The sequence below is a fragment of the Ranitomeya variabilis genome, chromosome 3, assembly GCF_051348905.1.
Source record: "Ranitomeya variabilis isolate aRanVar5 chromosome 3, aRanVar5.hap1, whole genome shotgun sequence".
NCBI classification, from domain to species: domain Eukaryota; kingdom Metazoa; phylum Chordata; class Amphibia; order Anura; family Dendrobatidae; genus Ranitomeya; species Ranitomeya variabilis.
This window is the reverse complement of record NC_135234.1, coordinates 229411099-229426270: the sequence shown is the minus strand read 5'-3', so window position 1 is coordinate 229426270 and position 15172 is coordinate 229411099.

Here is a 15172-nt window from a genome sequence, read left to right as displayed (position 1 = left end):
ATGTCCACGCTGATGGTGAGTTGTTGGCTGCTGTGGATGTTGAAGATTGCCTTGGTCCATATTCACCTGGTACGATGACGTGGAGCCTTTAGCAGCGACCTGCTCTGCTGTTCACTCTTAAGGGGTAGCCAGCGCCATCTTGTGGGGCCTCCTTTGTGGTCCAGTTGATTGCCTTCCCCCTCCCCCACGAAAGCCGACCGGGCACGCCGTCCTGTTTAGAATCCCAGCTGGTGTCGCGTAGGGCGCCGCCATCTTTTTTCCTGCGCACCCTCCTGACGTCATTCAGGCACGCCCATACCCAGCATGCCCTGCGCCCCTGACATCAGTGGTACTTGCCGGATATCACCCCCGCCACTCTACCACATTGAGACAAGGGGGAGCCGACACGGTAAGAGCAGCAATGACAGTGCTGCCAGTGCCAGCATGTACACCAAGCCCCAGGGGGTCCCGTGGTCAGCACTTCTAGACACCTGAAAGCCGGTACCACAGGTATGCAGCCTGCTCTTCCGATGCCGGGACAGGCCTGAGACTATCGTTTTCTCTTCACCCATTACATCAAGGACAAGAACCCAACTGAAGCAGGTGAGAGGTACCACCCTTTTATTTCAGTAGGTTCTTGTCTAAGTACTACTTAGCCATACGGAGAGACTCAGGAGGAATGGAGCGCTATGTTTGCAGACACCATATACAGAACCTCTAATTGCTAGAAGAACAGATTCCCCCCTCAAGTCAACCCATTTTGGAAACTATACCCCTTGAGGAATTTATCTACAGGTGTAGTGACAATTTTGACTCCATGGTTATTTTCCAGAAACAAGCAGTAATGAATGTTGCAGAGTGAAAAATGCAAACGGCCGTGGTAGTGACCAGTACATTCCAGCCTCCAGTACGTTATGCCCAGCTTATGCTTCTGGAGACATGCATCTGTGTTATGACCCCAATGGCAGAGGGTCTCAAAAATACATACCAAGTCTGCAAACACAAAAAACCAGCTCATAGGGCAGTGGTAACTGGGCTGACCATATATCTAATCCTAGCACCACAAATAGCAGCAGCCGGGGAACGTGCCTACGTTGGTTCTAGACGTCTCGCGCCAGCCGGAGAACTAACCCTAGAAGGGAAAAGATAGACCTTTCTTGCCTCCAGAGAAAAGACCCCAAAAGTTGGATACAAGCCCCCAACAAATAATAACGGTGAGGTAAGAAGAAAAGACAAACGTAAGAATGAACTAGATATTTAGCAAAGAGAGGCCCACTGACTAATAGCAGAATATAGTAAGATGACTTATACGGTCAGCAAAAACCCTATCAAAATTTCCACGCTGGATATTCAAGAACCCCCGAACCGTCTAACGGCCCGGGGGGAGAACACCAGCCCCCTAGAGCTTCCAGCAGAATCAGGAATCACATTTAGTACAAGCTGGACAAAAAATAATAGCAATGCAAATAACCAAAAAACAAGGAAGCAGGACTTAGCTTAATTTTGCAAGATCCAGGACCAGCAGACAGGAGCAAACAGAAAGGAACTGATTACAACGATGCCAGGCACTGGACTGAGAATCCAGGAAGTTTATATAGCAACACCCCTGGACTAACGACCCAGGTGGGTGCCAAACTAGGGAAAGACAATCTCAGAGTCATACCACTAGTGACCACAAGAGGGAGCCAAAAAAGTCTAATTCACAACAGTACCCCCCCTTTAAGGAGGGGTCACCGAACCCTCACCAAGACCACCAGGGCGATCAGGATGAGCAGCGTGAAAGGCACGAACTAAATCGGCCGCATGCACATCAGAGGCAACCACCCAGGAATTATCCTCCTGACCATAGCCCTTCCACTTGACCAGATACTGAAGCCTCCGCCTGGAGAGACGAGAATCCAAGATCTTCTCCACCACGTACTCCAACTCGCCCTCAACCAACACCGGAGCAGGAGGCTCAACAGAAGGAACCACAGGTACAACGTACCGCCGCAACAAAGACCTATGGAACACGTTGTGAATGGCAAACGACACCGGAAGATCCAAGCGAAAGGACACAGGATTAAGGATTTCCAATATCTTGTAAGGACCGATGAAGCGAGGCTTAAATTTAGGAGAGGAGACCTTCATAGGAACAAATCGAGAAGACAGCCATACCAAATCCCCAACACGAAGTCGGGGACCCACACCGCGGCGGCGGTTGGCAAAACGCTGAGCCTTCTCCTGTGACAACTTCAAGTTGTCCACCACATGATTCCAGATCTGCTGCAACCTATCCACCACGGAATCTACCCCAGGACAGTCAGAAGGCTCCACATGTCCCGAGGAAAAACGAGGATGGAAACCAGAGTTGCAAAAAAATGGCGAAACCAAGGTAGCGGAACTAGCCCGATTATTAAGGGCAAACTCAGCCAACGGCAAGAAGGTCACCCAATCATCCTGATCTGCAGAAACAAAACACCTCAAATAAGCCTCCAGAGTCTGATTAGTTCGCTCCGTTTGTCCATTAGTTTGAGGATGAAAGGCAGACGAAAACGACAAATCAATGCCCATCTTAGCACAAAAGGATCGCCAGAACCTGGAAACAAACTGGGATCCTCTGTCAGACACGATATTCTCAGGAATGCCGTGTAAACGAACCACATTCTGAAAGAACAAGGGAACCAGATCGGAAGAGGAAGGCAGTTTAGGCAAAGATACCAAATGGACCATCTTGGAAAAGCGATCACATACCACTCAGATGACAGACATACCTTGAGACACCGGAAGATCTGAAATGAAATCCATGGAAATGTGTGTCCAAGGCCTCTTCGGGAGAGGCAAGGGCAAGAGCAAGCCGCTGGCACGAGAACAGCAAGGCTTAGCCCGAGCACAAGTCCCACAGGACTGCACAAATGACCGCACATCCCGTGACAAGGAAGGCCACCAAAAGGACCTAGCCACCAGATCTCTGGTGCCAAAAATTCCCGGATGCCCTGCCAACACCGAGGAATGAACCTCGGAAATTACTCTACTGGTCCACTTATCAGGAACAAACAGTCTGTCAGGTGGACAAGAGTCAGGTCTACCAGCCTGAAATCTCTGCAACACACGACGCAAATCCGGAGAAATGGCTGACAAGATTACTCCCTCTTTAAGAATACCAACTGGTTCTGCGACTCCAGGAGAGTCAGGCACAAAGCTCCTTGAAAGAGCATCAGCCTTCACATTCTTTGAACCTGGTAAATACGAGACCACAAAGTCAAAACGTGAGAAAAACAATGACCAACGGGCCTGTCTAGGATTCAGGCGTTTAGCAGACTCGAGATACATCAGATTCTTGTGATCAGTCAAGACCACCACACGATGCTTAGCACCCTCGAGCCAATGACGCCACTCCTCAAATGCCCACTTCATGGCCAGCAACTCCCGATTGCCAACATCATAATTCCGCTCAGCAGGCGAAAACTTCCTAGAGAAGAAAGCACATGGTCTCATTACAGAGCAACCAGGGCCTCTCTGCGACAAAACGGCCCCTGCCCCAATCTCAGAAGCATCCACTTCAACCTGAAAGGGAAGTGAGACATCAGGCTGGCACAAAACAGGCGCTGAAGTAAACCGGCGCTTCAACTCTTGAAAAGCTTCCACGGCTGCAGGAGCCCAGTTAGCAACATCAGAACCTTTCTTGGTCATATCCGTCAAAGGTTTAACAACGCTAGAAAAATTAGCGATAAAACGACGGTAGAAGTTAGCAAAACCCAAGAACTTCTGAAGACTCTTAACTGACGTGGGTTGAGTCCAATCATGAATAGCTCGGACCTTGACTGGGTCCATCTCCACCGCAGAAGGGGAAAAAATAAAACCCAAAAAGGGAACCTTCTGTACTCCAAAGAGACACTTTGAGCCCTTAACAAACAAAGCATTCTCACGCAAAACCTGAAACACCATCCTGACCTGCTCTACATGCGAGTCCCAATCATCAGAAAAAAACAGAATATCATCCAGATAAACAATCATAAATTTATCCAGATACTTCCGGAAAATATCATGCATAAAGGACTGAAACACTGAAGGAGCATTAGAGAGCCCGAAAGGCATCACCAAGTACTCAAAATGACCTTCGGGCGTATTAAATGCAGTTTTCCATTCATCTCCTTGCTTAATGCGCACAAGGTTGTACGCACCACGAAGATCTATCTTGGTGAACGACTTGGCAAATTTAATCCGGGCAAACAAGTCCGACAACAAAGGATACTGAAATTTAACAGTGATTTTATTCAGAAGCCGATAGTCAATACAAGGACTCAAAGATCCGTCCTTCTTGGCCACAAAAAAGAATCCCGCACCAAGAGGGGAAGAGGATGGACGGATATGCCCCTTCTCCAGAGATTCCTTGATATACGAACGCATTGCGGTATGCTCAGGTACAGACAGATTAAATAATCTTCCCTTAGGAAATTTACTACCTGGAATCAAATCTATAGCGCAGTCACAGTCCCTATGAGGAGGAAGAGCACTGGAGCTGGACTCGCTGAATACATCCTGGTAATCAGACAAATACTCAGGAACTTCCGAAGGAGTAGAGGAAGCAAGAGACACCGGCGGGGAGTCACCATGAATTCCCTGACAGCCCCAACTTGACACAGACATTGCCTTTCAATCCAAGACTGGATTATGGGTCTGTAACCATGGCAGACCCAAAACGACCAAATCATGCATTTTATGCAGAACAAGAAAACGAATCACCTCCCGATGTTCAGGAGTCATGCACATGGTTACCTGTGTCCAAAACTGCGGTTTATTTTCCGCCAATGGCGTAGCATCAATACCTCTAAGAGGGATAGGATTTACCAATGGCTCAAGAACAAAACCACAGCGCTTGGCAAACGACAGATCCATAAGACTCAGGGCAGCACCTGAATCCACAAACGCCATAACAGGGTAGGAGGACAATGAGCAAATTAAAGTCACAGACAAAATAAATTTAGGTTGCAAATTACCAATGGCGACAGGACTAACAACCCTAGTTAGGCGTTTAGAGCATGCTGATATAACATGTGTAGAATCACCACAGTAAAAACACAACCCATTCTGACGTCTATGATTTTTCCGTTCATTTCTAGTCTGAATTCTACCACATTGCATTAAATCAGGTGTTTGTTCAGACAACACCACCAGAGGATTCGCGGCTTTGCGCTCCCGCAAACGCCGGTCAATTTGAATAGCCAGCGCCATGGAATCATTCAGACCTGTAGGAATGGAGAAACCCACCATCACATTCTTAATGGCTTCAGAAAGGCCATTTCTGAAATTTGCGGCCAGAGCACACTCATTCCACTGAGTAAGCACAGACCATTTCCGAAATTTTTGGCAATACACTTCAGCTTCATCCTGCCCCTGAGAAATAGCCAACAAGGCTTTTTCTGCCTGAATTTCAAGATTGGGTTCCTCGTAAAGCAATCCGAGCGCCAGAAAAAACGCATCAACATTTGCCAATGCCGGATCTCCTGGCGCTAGCGAGAAGGCCCAATCCTGAGGGTCGCCCCGTAAGAAAGAGATAACAATTTTTACTTGCTGAGCTGAATCTCCAGATGAACGGGGTCTCAGAGACAGAAACAATTTACAATTATTCCTGAAATTCCTAAACTTAAATCGGTCTCCAGAGAACAGCTCAGGAATAGGTATCTTAGGTTCAGACATTGGACTACTGGTAACCAAATCTTGTATACCCTGCACACGAGCAGCAAGGCCTGGCATACTGTTATGACCCCAATGGCAGAGGGTCTCAAAAATACATACCAAGTCTGCAAACACAAAAAAACAGCTCATAGGGCAGTGGTAACTGGGCTGACCATATATCTAATCCTAGCACCACAAATAGCAGCAGCCGGGGAACGTGCCTACGTTGGTTCTAGACGTCTCGCGCCAGCCGGAGAACTAACTAACCCTAGAAGGGAAAAGATAGACCTTTCTTGCCTCCAGAGAAAAGACCCCAAAAGTTGGATACAAGCCCCCAACAAATAATAACGGTGAGGTAAGGAGAAAAGACAAACGTAAGAATGAACTAGATATTTAGCAAAGAGAGGCCCACTGACTAATAGCAGAATATAGTAAGATGACTTATACGGTCAGCAAAAACCCTATCAAAATTTCCACGCTGGATATTCAAGAACCCCCGAACCGTCTAACGGCCCGGGGGGAGAACACCAGCCCCCTAGAGCTTCCAGCAGAATCAGGAATCACATTTAGTACAAGCTGGACAAAAAATAATAGCAATGCAAATAACCAAAAAACAAGGAAGCAGGACTTAGCTTAATTTTGCAAGATCCAGGACCAGCAGACAGGAGCAAACAGAAAGGAACTGATTACAACGATGCCAGGCACTGGACTGAGAATCCAGGAAGTTTATATAGCAACACCCCTGGACTAACGACCCAGGTGGGTGCCAAACTAGGGAAAGACAATCTCAGAGTCATACCACTAGTGACCACAAGAGGGAGCCAAAAAAGTCTAATTCACAACACATCTGTAAGTTAGGCCGGCACTCATCGCTTCAGAAAATCCAAACGTTGACGCAATATGTGGTTTAGGCATACTGGGGCTCATAAGGGAGGGGGCATTTGGATTTGAGAGCGGAGAAATTGCTGAATTTCTTTTTTTTTGGGGGGGCGACTATCATTTTGCTTTTCCAGAGCCTTTGTGCTACCAGTAACGTGGAAGCCCCCTATATTTCCGTTAACAGATGACTGACCTGAGTGAGGACTTGCTTTTTTGTGGATTGAGTTGAAGCTTTTATTGGAAACATTTTACATAATGTTTGGGATCACATTTATCCGGCACTCTATGCTGACCACTTACTTTGGGGTTTCCATCTAAATCTCCAAGTGATGTGACAGATGAAACCCCCGAGGGAGCCACTCACTATAATGAGGCAGCAGAGTTACTCTGGATTCCTTCTGGCCTCTGTTTCGCGGTGTCCTTTTCAGAAATGCACAAAACTGTGTCGGATGGCACTTTTATGCAATCCTAAAAAGACGGACACCGCCGGATCACAGGTCCTATGGCATCCACAGTGCCTCCATCTGACTCATTATAGGGAATCTTCCGCCAGAGGTTCTGTCTGAATCATATTTCAGAGATTTACACAGAAACCCCGGTGTAAGCGCTCAGCACAGGATAAATGTGCGCCGAGCCTTACTGCAATCTTTAGGATGCAGAATTTAAATCAACAGCATGTGAAGAATTGGTTTTATTTTTTACGCCATTCCTCGTGCAGTATAAATGATTATGCGACTTTATTCTTTGGGTCGGTGCGATTACAACGATACCAGATGTATATTAGGTTTTTATGTTCAGAGACTGTCACACACTAAAAGACGCTTTTATTGCAAAAAATAGTTTTTGCATCACCACATTTTGAGATCTATAATTTTGCCATATTTTGGCCCACAGAGTCATGTGAGGGCTTGTTTTTTGCGGGACGAGTTGATGTTTTTATTGGTACCATTTTCAGGCACATGGCTTCTTTTTATTGCTTTCTATTCCGATTTTTGGGAGGCAGAATGAACAAAAAAACAGCAATTCAGGAATTTTTTTTGTTGGGGGGCGTTAATACTTTTCCGTGTGTGGTAAACTTGATATGGCAGTTGTATTCTTCGCGTCTGCACAATTACAGCCATACCTCATTTATATTTTTTTGTTTTGGCGCTTTTAACAAAAACTTTTATAGAAAAAATATAACAAATATTTGTTTTTGCATCACTTTATTCTGAGACCTATAACTTTTTTATTTTTCTGCTGTTGGAGCTGTATGGGGGCTTGTTTTGTTGCGGGACAAGATAAAGTTTTCAGCAGTACCACGTTTATTTATATCCATCTTTTTGATCGCATTTTATTCCACTTTTTGTTCAGTGGTATGAAGATAAAGCATTGTTTTTTGCCTTGTTCATTTATTTTTTAATGGTGTTCACAAAGGGGTTAATTAGTGGGACAGATTTATAGGTCAGGTCGTTGCAGACGCGGCAATACCAAACGTGTACTTTTATTTATTTTTGTTTTCATACAAATATTTATAGATACAATAACTTTTTTTTTCTATATTTTTACAATTATTTTTTTTTTTTTTTACTTTGTCCCACTATAGGACAACCATTTTTTTGCAGGCTGATCGCTTCTATAGCATGCAGATGAAGCAGAATCTGCATGCCTTAGAAGCTGTCAGTGCTGCACTGACAGAGAGACTTGCTGATCATGCACTGCGCATGATCAACAAGTTTCCTAGCTCTGGTGACCCGAAAGTCGTCATGACGACATTGGGTCACCATGGCAATGATCAGGACCCCGCGTCACGCCATGGGGTCTCCGATCCAAAGGCAGAGGGGCTGTCAGCCCTCTGCCTGCTTCCGGAATGCTGCGATAGAGGCATTTCGGGGTTTAACCCCTTCATGACCCAGCCTATTTTGACCTTAATGACCTGGCCATTTTTTGCAATTCTGACCAGTGTCCCTTTATGAGGTAATAACTCAGGAACGCTTCAACGGATCCTAGCGATTCTGAGATTGTTTTTTTGTGACATATTGGGCTTCATGTTAGTGGTAAATTTAGGTCGATAATTTCTGAGTTTATTTGTGAAAAAAACGGAAATTTTTATTCTGTTAAACCAGAGAGTTATGTGACACAAAATAGTTAATAAATAACATTTCCCACATGTCTACTTTACATCAGCACAATTTTGGAAACAAATTTTTTTTTTGCTAGGAAGTTATAAGGGTTAAAATTTGACCAGTGATTTTTCATTTTTACAACAAAATTTACAAAACCATTTTTTTTAGGGACCACCTCACATTTGAAGTCAGTTTGAGTGTTCTATATGGCTGAAAATACCCAAAAGTGACACCATTCTAAAAACTGCACCCCTCAAGGTGCTCAAAACCACATTCAAGAAGTTTATTAACCCTTCAGGTGTTTCACAGCAGCAGAAGCAACATGGAAGGAAAAAATTAACATTTAACTTTTTAGTCACAAAAATGATCTTTTCGCAACAATTTTTTTATTTTCCCAAGGGTAAAAGGAGAAACTGGACCACGAAAGTTTTTGTCCTGAGTACGCTGATACCTCATATGTGGGAGTAAACCACTGTTTGGGCGCACGGCAGGGCTCGGAAGGGAAGGAGCGCCATTTGACTTTTTGAATGAAAAATTGGCTCCAATCTTTAGCGGACACCATGTCGCGTTTGGAGAGCCCCCGTGTGCCTAAACATTGGAGCTCCCCCACAAGTGACCCCATTTTGGAAACTAGACCCCCCCAGGGAACTTATCTAGAAGCATAGTGAGCACTTTAAACCCTCAGGTGCTTCACAAATTGATCCGTAAAAATGAAAAAGTACTTTATTTCACAAAAAAATTATTCTAGCCTCAATTTGTTCATTTCCACATGGGCAACAGGATAAAATGGATCCTAAAATTTGTTGGACAATTTCTCCTGAGTACACCGATACCTCACATGTGGGGGTAAACCACTGTTTGGGCACATGGTAAGGCTCGGAAGGGAAGGAGCGCCATTTGACTTTTTGAATGAAAAATCTCCATCGCTAGCGGACACCATGTCACGTTTGGAGAGCCCCTGTGTGCCTAAACATTGGAGCTCCCCCACAAGTGACCCCATTTTGGAAACTAGACCCCCCAGGGAACTTATCTAGAAGCATAGTGAGCACTTTAAACCCTCAGGTGCTTCACAAATTGATCCGTAAAAATGAAAAAGTACTTTTTTTTCACACAAAATTTCTTTTAGCCTCAATTTTTTCATTTTCACATGGGCAACAGTATAAAATGGATCCTAAAATTTGTTGGGCAATTTCTCCTGAGTACGCCGATACCTCATATGTGGGGGTAAACCACTGTTTGGGTGCACGGCAAGGCTCGGAAGGGAAGGCGTGCCATTTGACTTTTTGAATGGAAAATTAGCTCCAATCGTTAGCGGACACCATGTCGCGTTTGGAGAGCCCCTGTGTGCCTAAACATTGGAGCTCCCCTACAAGTGACCCCATTTTGGAAACTAGACCCCCCAAGGAACTTATCTAGATGCATAGTGAGCACTTAAAACCCCCAAGTGCTTCACAGAAGTTTATAACGCAGAGCCATGAAAATAAAAAAATATTTTTCTTTCCTAAAAAATGATTTTTTAGCCCGGAATTTTTTATTTTCCCAAGGGTAATAGGAGAAATTGGACCCCAAATGTTGTTGTCCAGTTTGTCCTGAGTACGATGATACCCCATATGTGTGGGTAAACCACTGTTTGGGCGCACGGCAGGGCTCGGAAGGGAAGGCACGCCATTTGGCTTTTTGAATGGAAAATTAGCTTCAATCATTAGTGGACACCATGTCGCGTTTGGAGAGCCCCTGTGTGCCTAAACATTGGAGCTCCCGCACAAGTGACCCCATTTTGGAAACTAGACCTCCCAAGGAACTAATCTAGATGTGTGGTGAGCACTTTGAACCCCCAAGTGCTTCACAGAAGTTTATAACGCAGAGCCATGAAAATAAAAAATAATTTTTATTTTCTCAAAAATGATTTTTTAGCCCACAATTTTTTATTTTCCCAACAGTAACAGGAGAAATTTGACCCCAAAAGTTGTTGTCCAGTTTCTCCTGAGTACGCTGATACCCCATATGTGGGGGTAAACCACTGTTTTGGCACACGTCAGGGTTCGGAAGGGAAGTAGTGACGTTTTGAAATGCAGACTTTGATGGAATGCTCTGCGGGCGTCACATTGCGTTTGCAGAGCCCCTGATGTGCCTAAACAGTTGGAACTCCCCACAAGTGTCCCCACTTTGGAAACTAGACCCCCAAGGGAACTTATCTAGATGTGTGGTGAGCACTTTGAACCCCCAAGTGCTTCACAGAAGTTTATATCGCAGAGCCGTGAAAATAATAAATGTGTTTTCTTTCCTCAAAAATATTTTTTTAGCCCAGAATTTTTTAATTTTCCCAAGGGTAATAGGAGAAATTTGACCCCAAAAGTTGTTGTCCAGTTTCTCCTGAGTACGCTGATACCCCATATGTGGGGGTAAACCACTGTTTGGGCACATGCCGGGGCTCGGAAGGGAAGTAGTGACGATTTGGAATGCAGACTTTGATGGAATGGTCTGCGGGCATCATGTTACGTTTGCAGAGCCCCTGATGTGCCTAAACAGTAGAAACCCCCCCACAAGTGACCCCATTTTGGAAACTAGACCCCCCACGGAACTTATCTAGATGTGTGGTGAGCACATTCAACCCCCAAGTGCTTCACAGAAGTTTACAACGCAGAGCCGTGAAAATAAAAAATCATTTTTCTTTCCTCAAAAAAGATGTTTTAGCAAGCAATTTTTTTATTTTCACAAGGGTAACAGGAGAAATTGGACCCCAATATTTGTTGCCCAGTTTGTTGTGAGTACGCTGATACCCCATATGTGGGGGTAAACCACTGTTTGGGCGCACGTCAGGGCTCGGAAGGCAAGTAGTGACATTTGAAATGCAGACTTTGATGGAATGGTCTGCGGGCGTCACGTTGCATTTGCAGAGCCCCTGATGTGCCTAAACAGTAGAAACACCCCACAAGTGACCCCATTTTGGAAATTATACCCCCCAAGGAACTTATCTAGATGTGTGGTGAGCACTTTCAACCCCCAAGTGCTTCACGGCAGAGCCGTGAAAATAAAAAATAATTGTTCTTTCCTCAAAAATTATGTTTTAACAAGTAATTTTTTATTTTCGCAAGGGTAACAGGAGAAATTGGACCCCAATGGTTGTTGCCCAGTTTGTCCTGAGTACGCTGGTACCCCATATGTGGGGGTAAACCACTGTTTGGGCGCACGTCGGGGCTTGGACGGGAGGGAGCACCATTTGACTTTTTGAACGCAAGATTGGCTGGAATCAATGGTGGCGCCATGTTGCGTTTGGAGACCCCTGATGTGCCTAAACAGTGGAAACCCCTCAATTCTAACTTCAACACTAACCCCAACACACCCCTAACCCTAATCCCAACTGTAGCCATAACCCTAATCACAACCCTAACCCCAACACACCCCTAACCACAACCCTAACCCCAACACACCCGTAACCCTAATCCCAACCCTAACCACGACTGTAACCCCAAAACACCCTTAACCCTATCCTTAACCCTAACCACAAGCCTAATCTTAACCCTATTTCCAACCCTAGCCCTAATTCCAACCCTAACTCTAATTCCAACCCTAACCCTAAGGCTATGTGCCCACTTTGCGGATTCGTGTGAGATTTTCCGCACCATTTTTTAAAAATCCACAGGTAAAAGGCGCTGCGTTTTACCTGCGGATTTACAGCAGATTTCCAGTGTTTTTTTGTGCGGATTTCACCTGCGGATTCCTATTGAGGAACAGGTGTAAAATGCTGTGGAATCCGCACAAAATTAACATGCTGCGGAAAATACAACACAGCGTTTCCGCACGGTATTTTCCGCACCATGGGCACAGCGGACTTGGTTTTCCATAGGTGTACATGGTACTGTAAACCTGCGGCCAATCCGCTGCGGATCCGCAGCCAAATCCGCACTGTGTGCACATGCCATAACCCTACCCCTAACCCTAACCCTACCCCTAACCCTAGTTCTAACCCTAACCCTAGTAGAAAAAGAAAAAAAAATATTTTATTTATTTTTATTATTGTCCCTACCTATGGGGGTGATAAAGGGGGGGTCATTTACTATTTTTTTATTTTGATCACTGTGATAGGCTATATCGCAGTGATCAAAATATATCTGAAACGAATCTGCCGGCCGGCAGATTCGGCGGGCGCACTGCGCATGCGCCCGCCATTTTGGAAGATGGCGGCGCCCATGGAGAAGACGGACCGACACCGGGAGGCCCGGTAAGTATGAGGGGGGGTGATCGGATCACGGGGGGGACCGGAGCACAGGGGGAGCGGACAGGACGACGGGGGGAGCGGACAGGACGACTTAGGGGGGCGGACCACATAACGGAGGACTGGGGAGGAGATCGGTGGGTGTGGGGGGGTACAGATTAGGTTTTCCAGCCATGGCCGATGATACTGCAGCATCGGCCATGGCTGGATTGTAATATTTCACCGTTTTTTTGGGTGAAATATTACAAATCGCTCTGATTGGCAGTTTCACTTTCAACAGCCAGAGCGATCGTAGCCACGAGGGGGTGAAGCCACCCCCCCCTGGGCTGAAGCACCACTCCCCCTGTCCCTGCAGATCGGGTGAAATTGGAGTTAACCCTTTCACCCGATCTGCAGGGACGCGATCCCTCCATGACGCATATGCTGCGTCACAGGTCGGATTGGCACCGACTTTCATGATGCAGCGTATGCGTCAAAGGTCGGGAAGGGGTTAAAGTGCCTGGTGCGGTGTGTGACCACTCCTGACACTTAGTGCCGGGTGTCAGCATCAGCTAGCACCTGGCAGGGATCGCCTGCACACAACCCCATGTACGTGGGCGATCACGATGAAGTAGTAATCCATCCATGGTCAAATAGGCTTAGCTCACATGCACGGATTATTACATCTAATGTCAGAAAGGGGTTAATGTGTCTTTAGTTGTAATGCTTAATGAAAAGCTGCCTAGATCAATCAATTGAATATCAATGCGGATCCTTTTCAGTAAAATATTTTGTTTTATTCTTCATAATTTTTGTATGATAAATAATACTAAAGCTTCATTACAAATATGTCTGCCCAAACTATGATCCATTAAACTTTACACTTTGATAAATATATCAAAACTGATCTGCCAAAAATTAATTAATTGAAGTAGCAAACTGATACCAAGGTTGATCATTCTTCATCAGCTACGACAATCTACTGTGATCACTTTGTCACTCGTCCATCGCAATTAAATCAGAGAGAAAAAGCAAATGGAAACTGATGTCAGGTTTTTTTTTTCAACAGATCTGCTGACCAAGCAAATATAAATTGTTGTAGGTGTGAAGCCAGTGTTTAATGTGTCAATTGCTGATGGCTGGAGACCTGAATTTCAGTTACTTATGGAATAGTCAAAATAGGACATGTTAATAGTTTCAGGAAAGGTTTTCTTTCTAATCCAGATTCCCAAAAGGTGGTGTGTAGCCTTCTTTTTCTGCTCCACAGATTAACTCCTTGGAGGTCATTTTATGAATCGTGTACTTACAAGATGCCGAAAAGATGATGTGAGCGCGGATCCTCCTAGTGCTGGAAGTCCGGCTCCGTGCTGCAAGGTCGTGGGATCAGGGGATAGAAGCCAGACTTCCAGCACTAGGAGGATCCGCGCTCACATCATCTTTTCGGCATCTTGTAAGTACACAATTACACCTGTTGTAAGCCTTCTATTTGCCGGTTATTGCCCTCATGCACAACCCTTAGTTCAATTGTAGACACATACACCAGCGCAGGTGATTTACCATTGTTTTCTGCTTTCTTCATAACCCACAGGGTGATACACAGATCCTGTTTCTATCACCAGCAGCTACGATTGTTGTCCTCCCCTTTTTTTCCCCCTTACTCTACTCTCCGAGCGCCAGTGTATTGTTTTTTCTTCATTAACCCAGTCTCTGTGTATCTCACACATAGGCAGCTCGGACATGGCCATAGACGCCCTTATACATGATAGGGACTTTCGCCGCAGATTCATACAAACACAGTTTTCCCACCACAAACTTTCAATCAATGAGCATGACCAAGTTAAGATCTTATTAAGATCACTTGAAAAACAATTAACGAACGAAATGAGGAACCTATGGGAAATCGCCTCACAAGAAAAATATGCTGAGGCAGGCATTGTCCTTAAAGGCCTTGTTATTCAGAAAGCCCTCGCAGGCGACTTTGGGGATCCTGACATTCAAAAGGAGTGGGAATCCCTGTTCAGAGAATTCTCTAGCCAAGCTCTCAATTTTATTATTGAGAAACGCCGTATCAACCTTAAAGGGATCAGCCAAACAATTATGCAACTTTTTGAGCAACTAAAAACATACAATCACATCGAAGAATTGCATGACCTTACTTCCAATATTATGTACAGGTTAAAAGAAAAGGAGAAAGAAATTATTAATAAAAAAATGAAAAAATTTGCAAGAGATAATTTACCATTTGAGAACATTAGACCCATCAACCAATCTAACGAACCCACACCTAGTACGGACAAACAGTTCGTTACGTTGGACGAATACAACTCCACCCCAACAAACCATTTAGAAGATATTT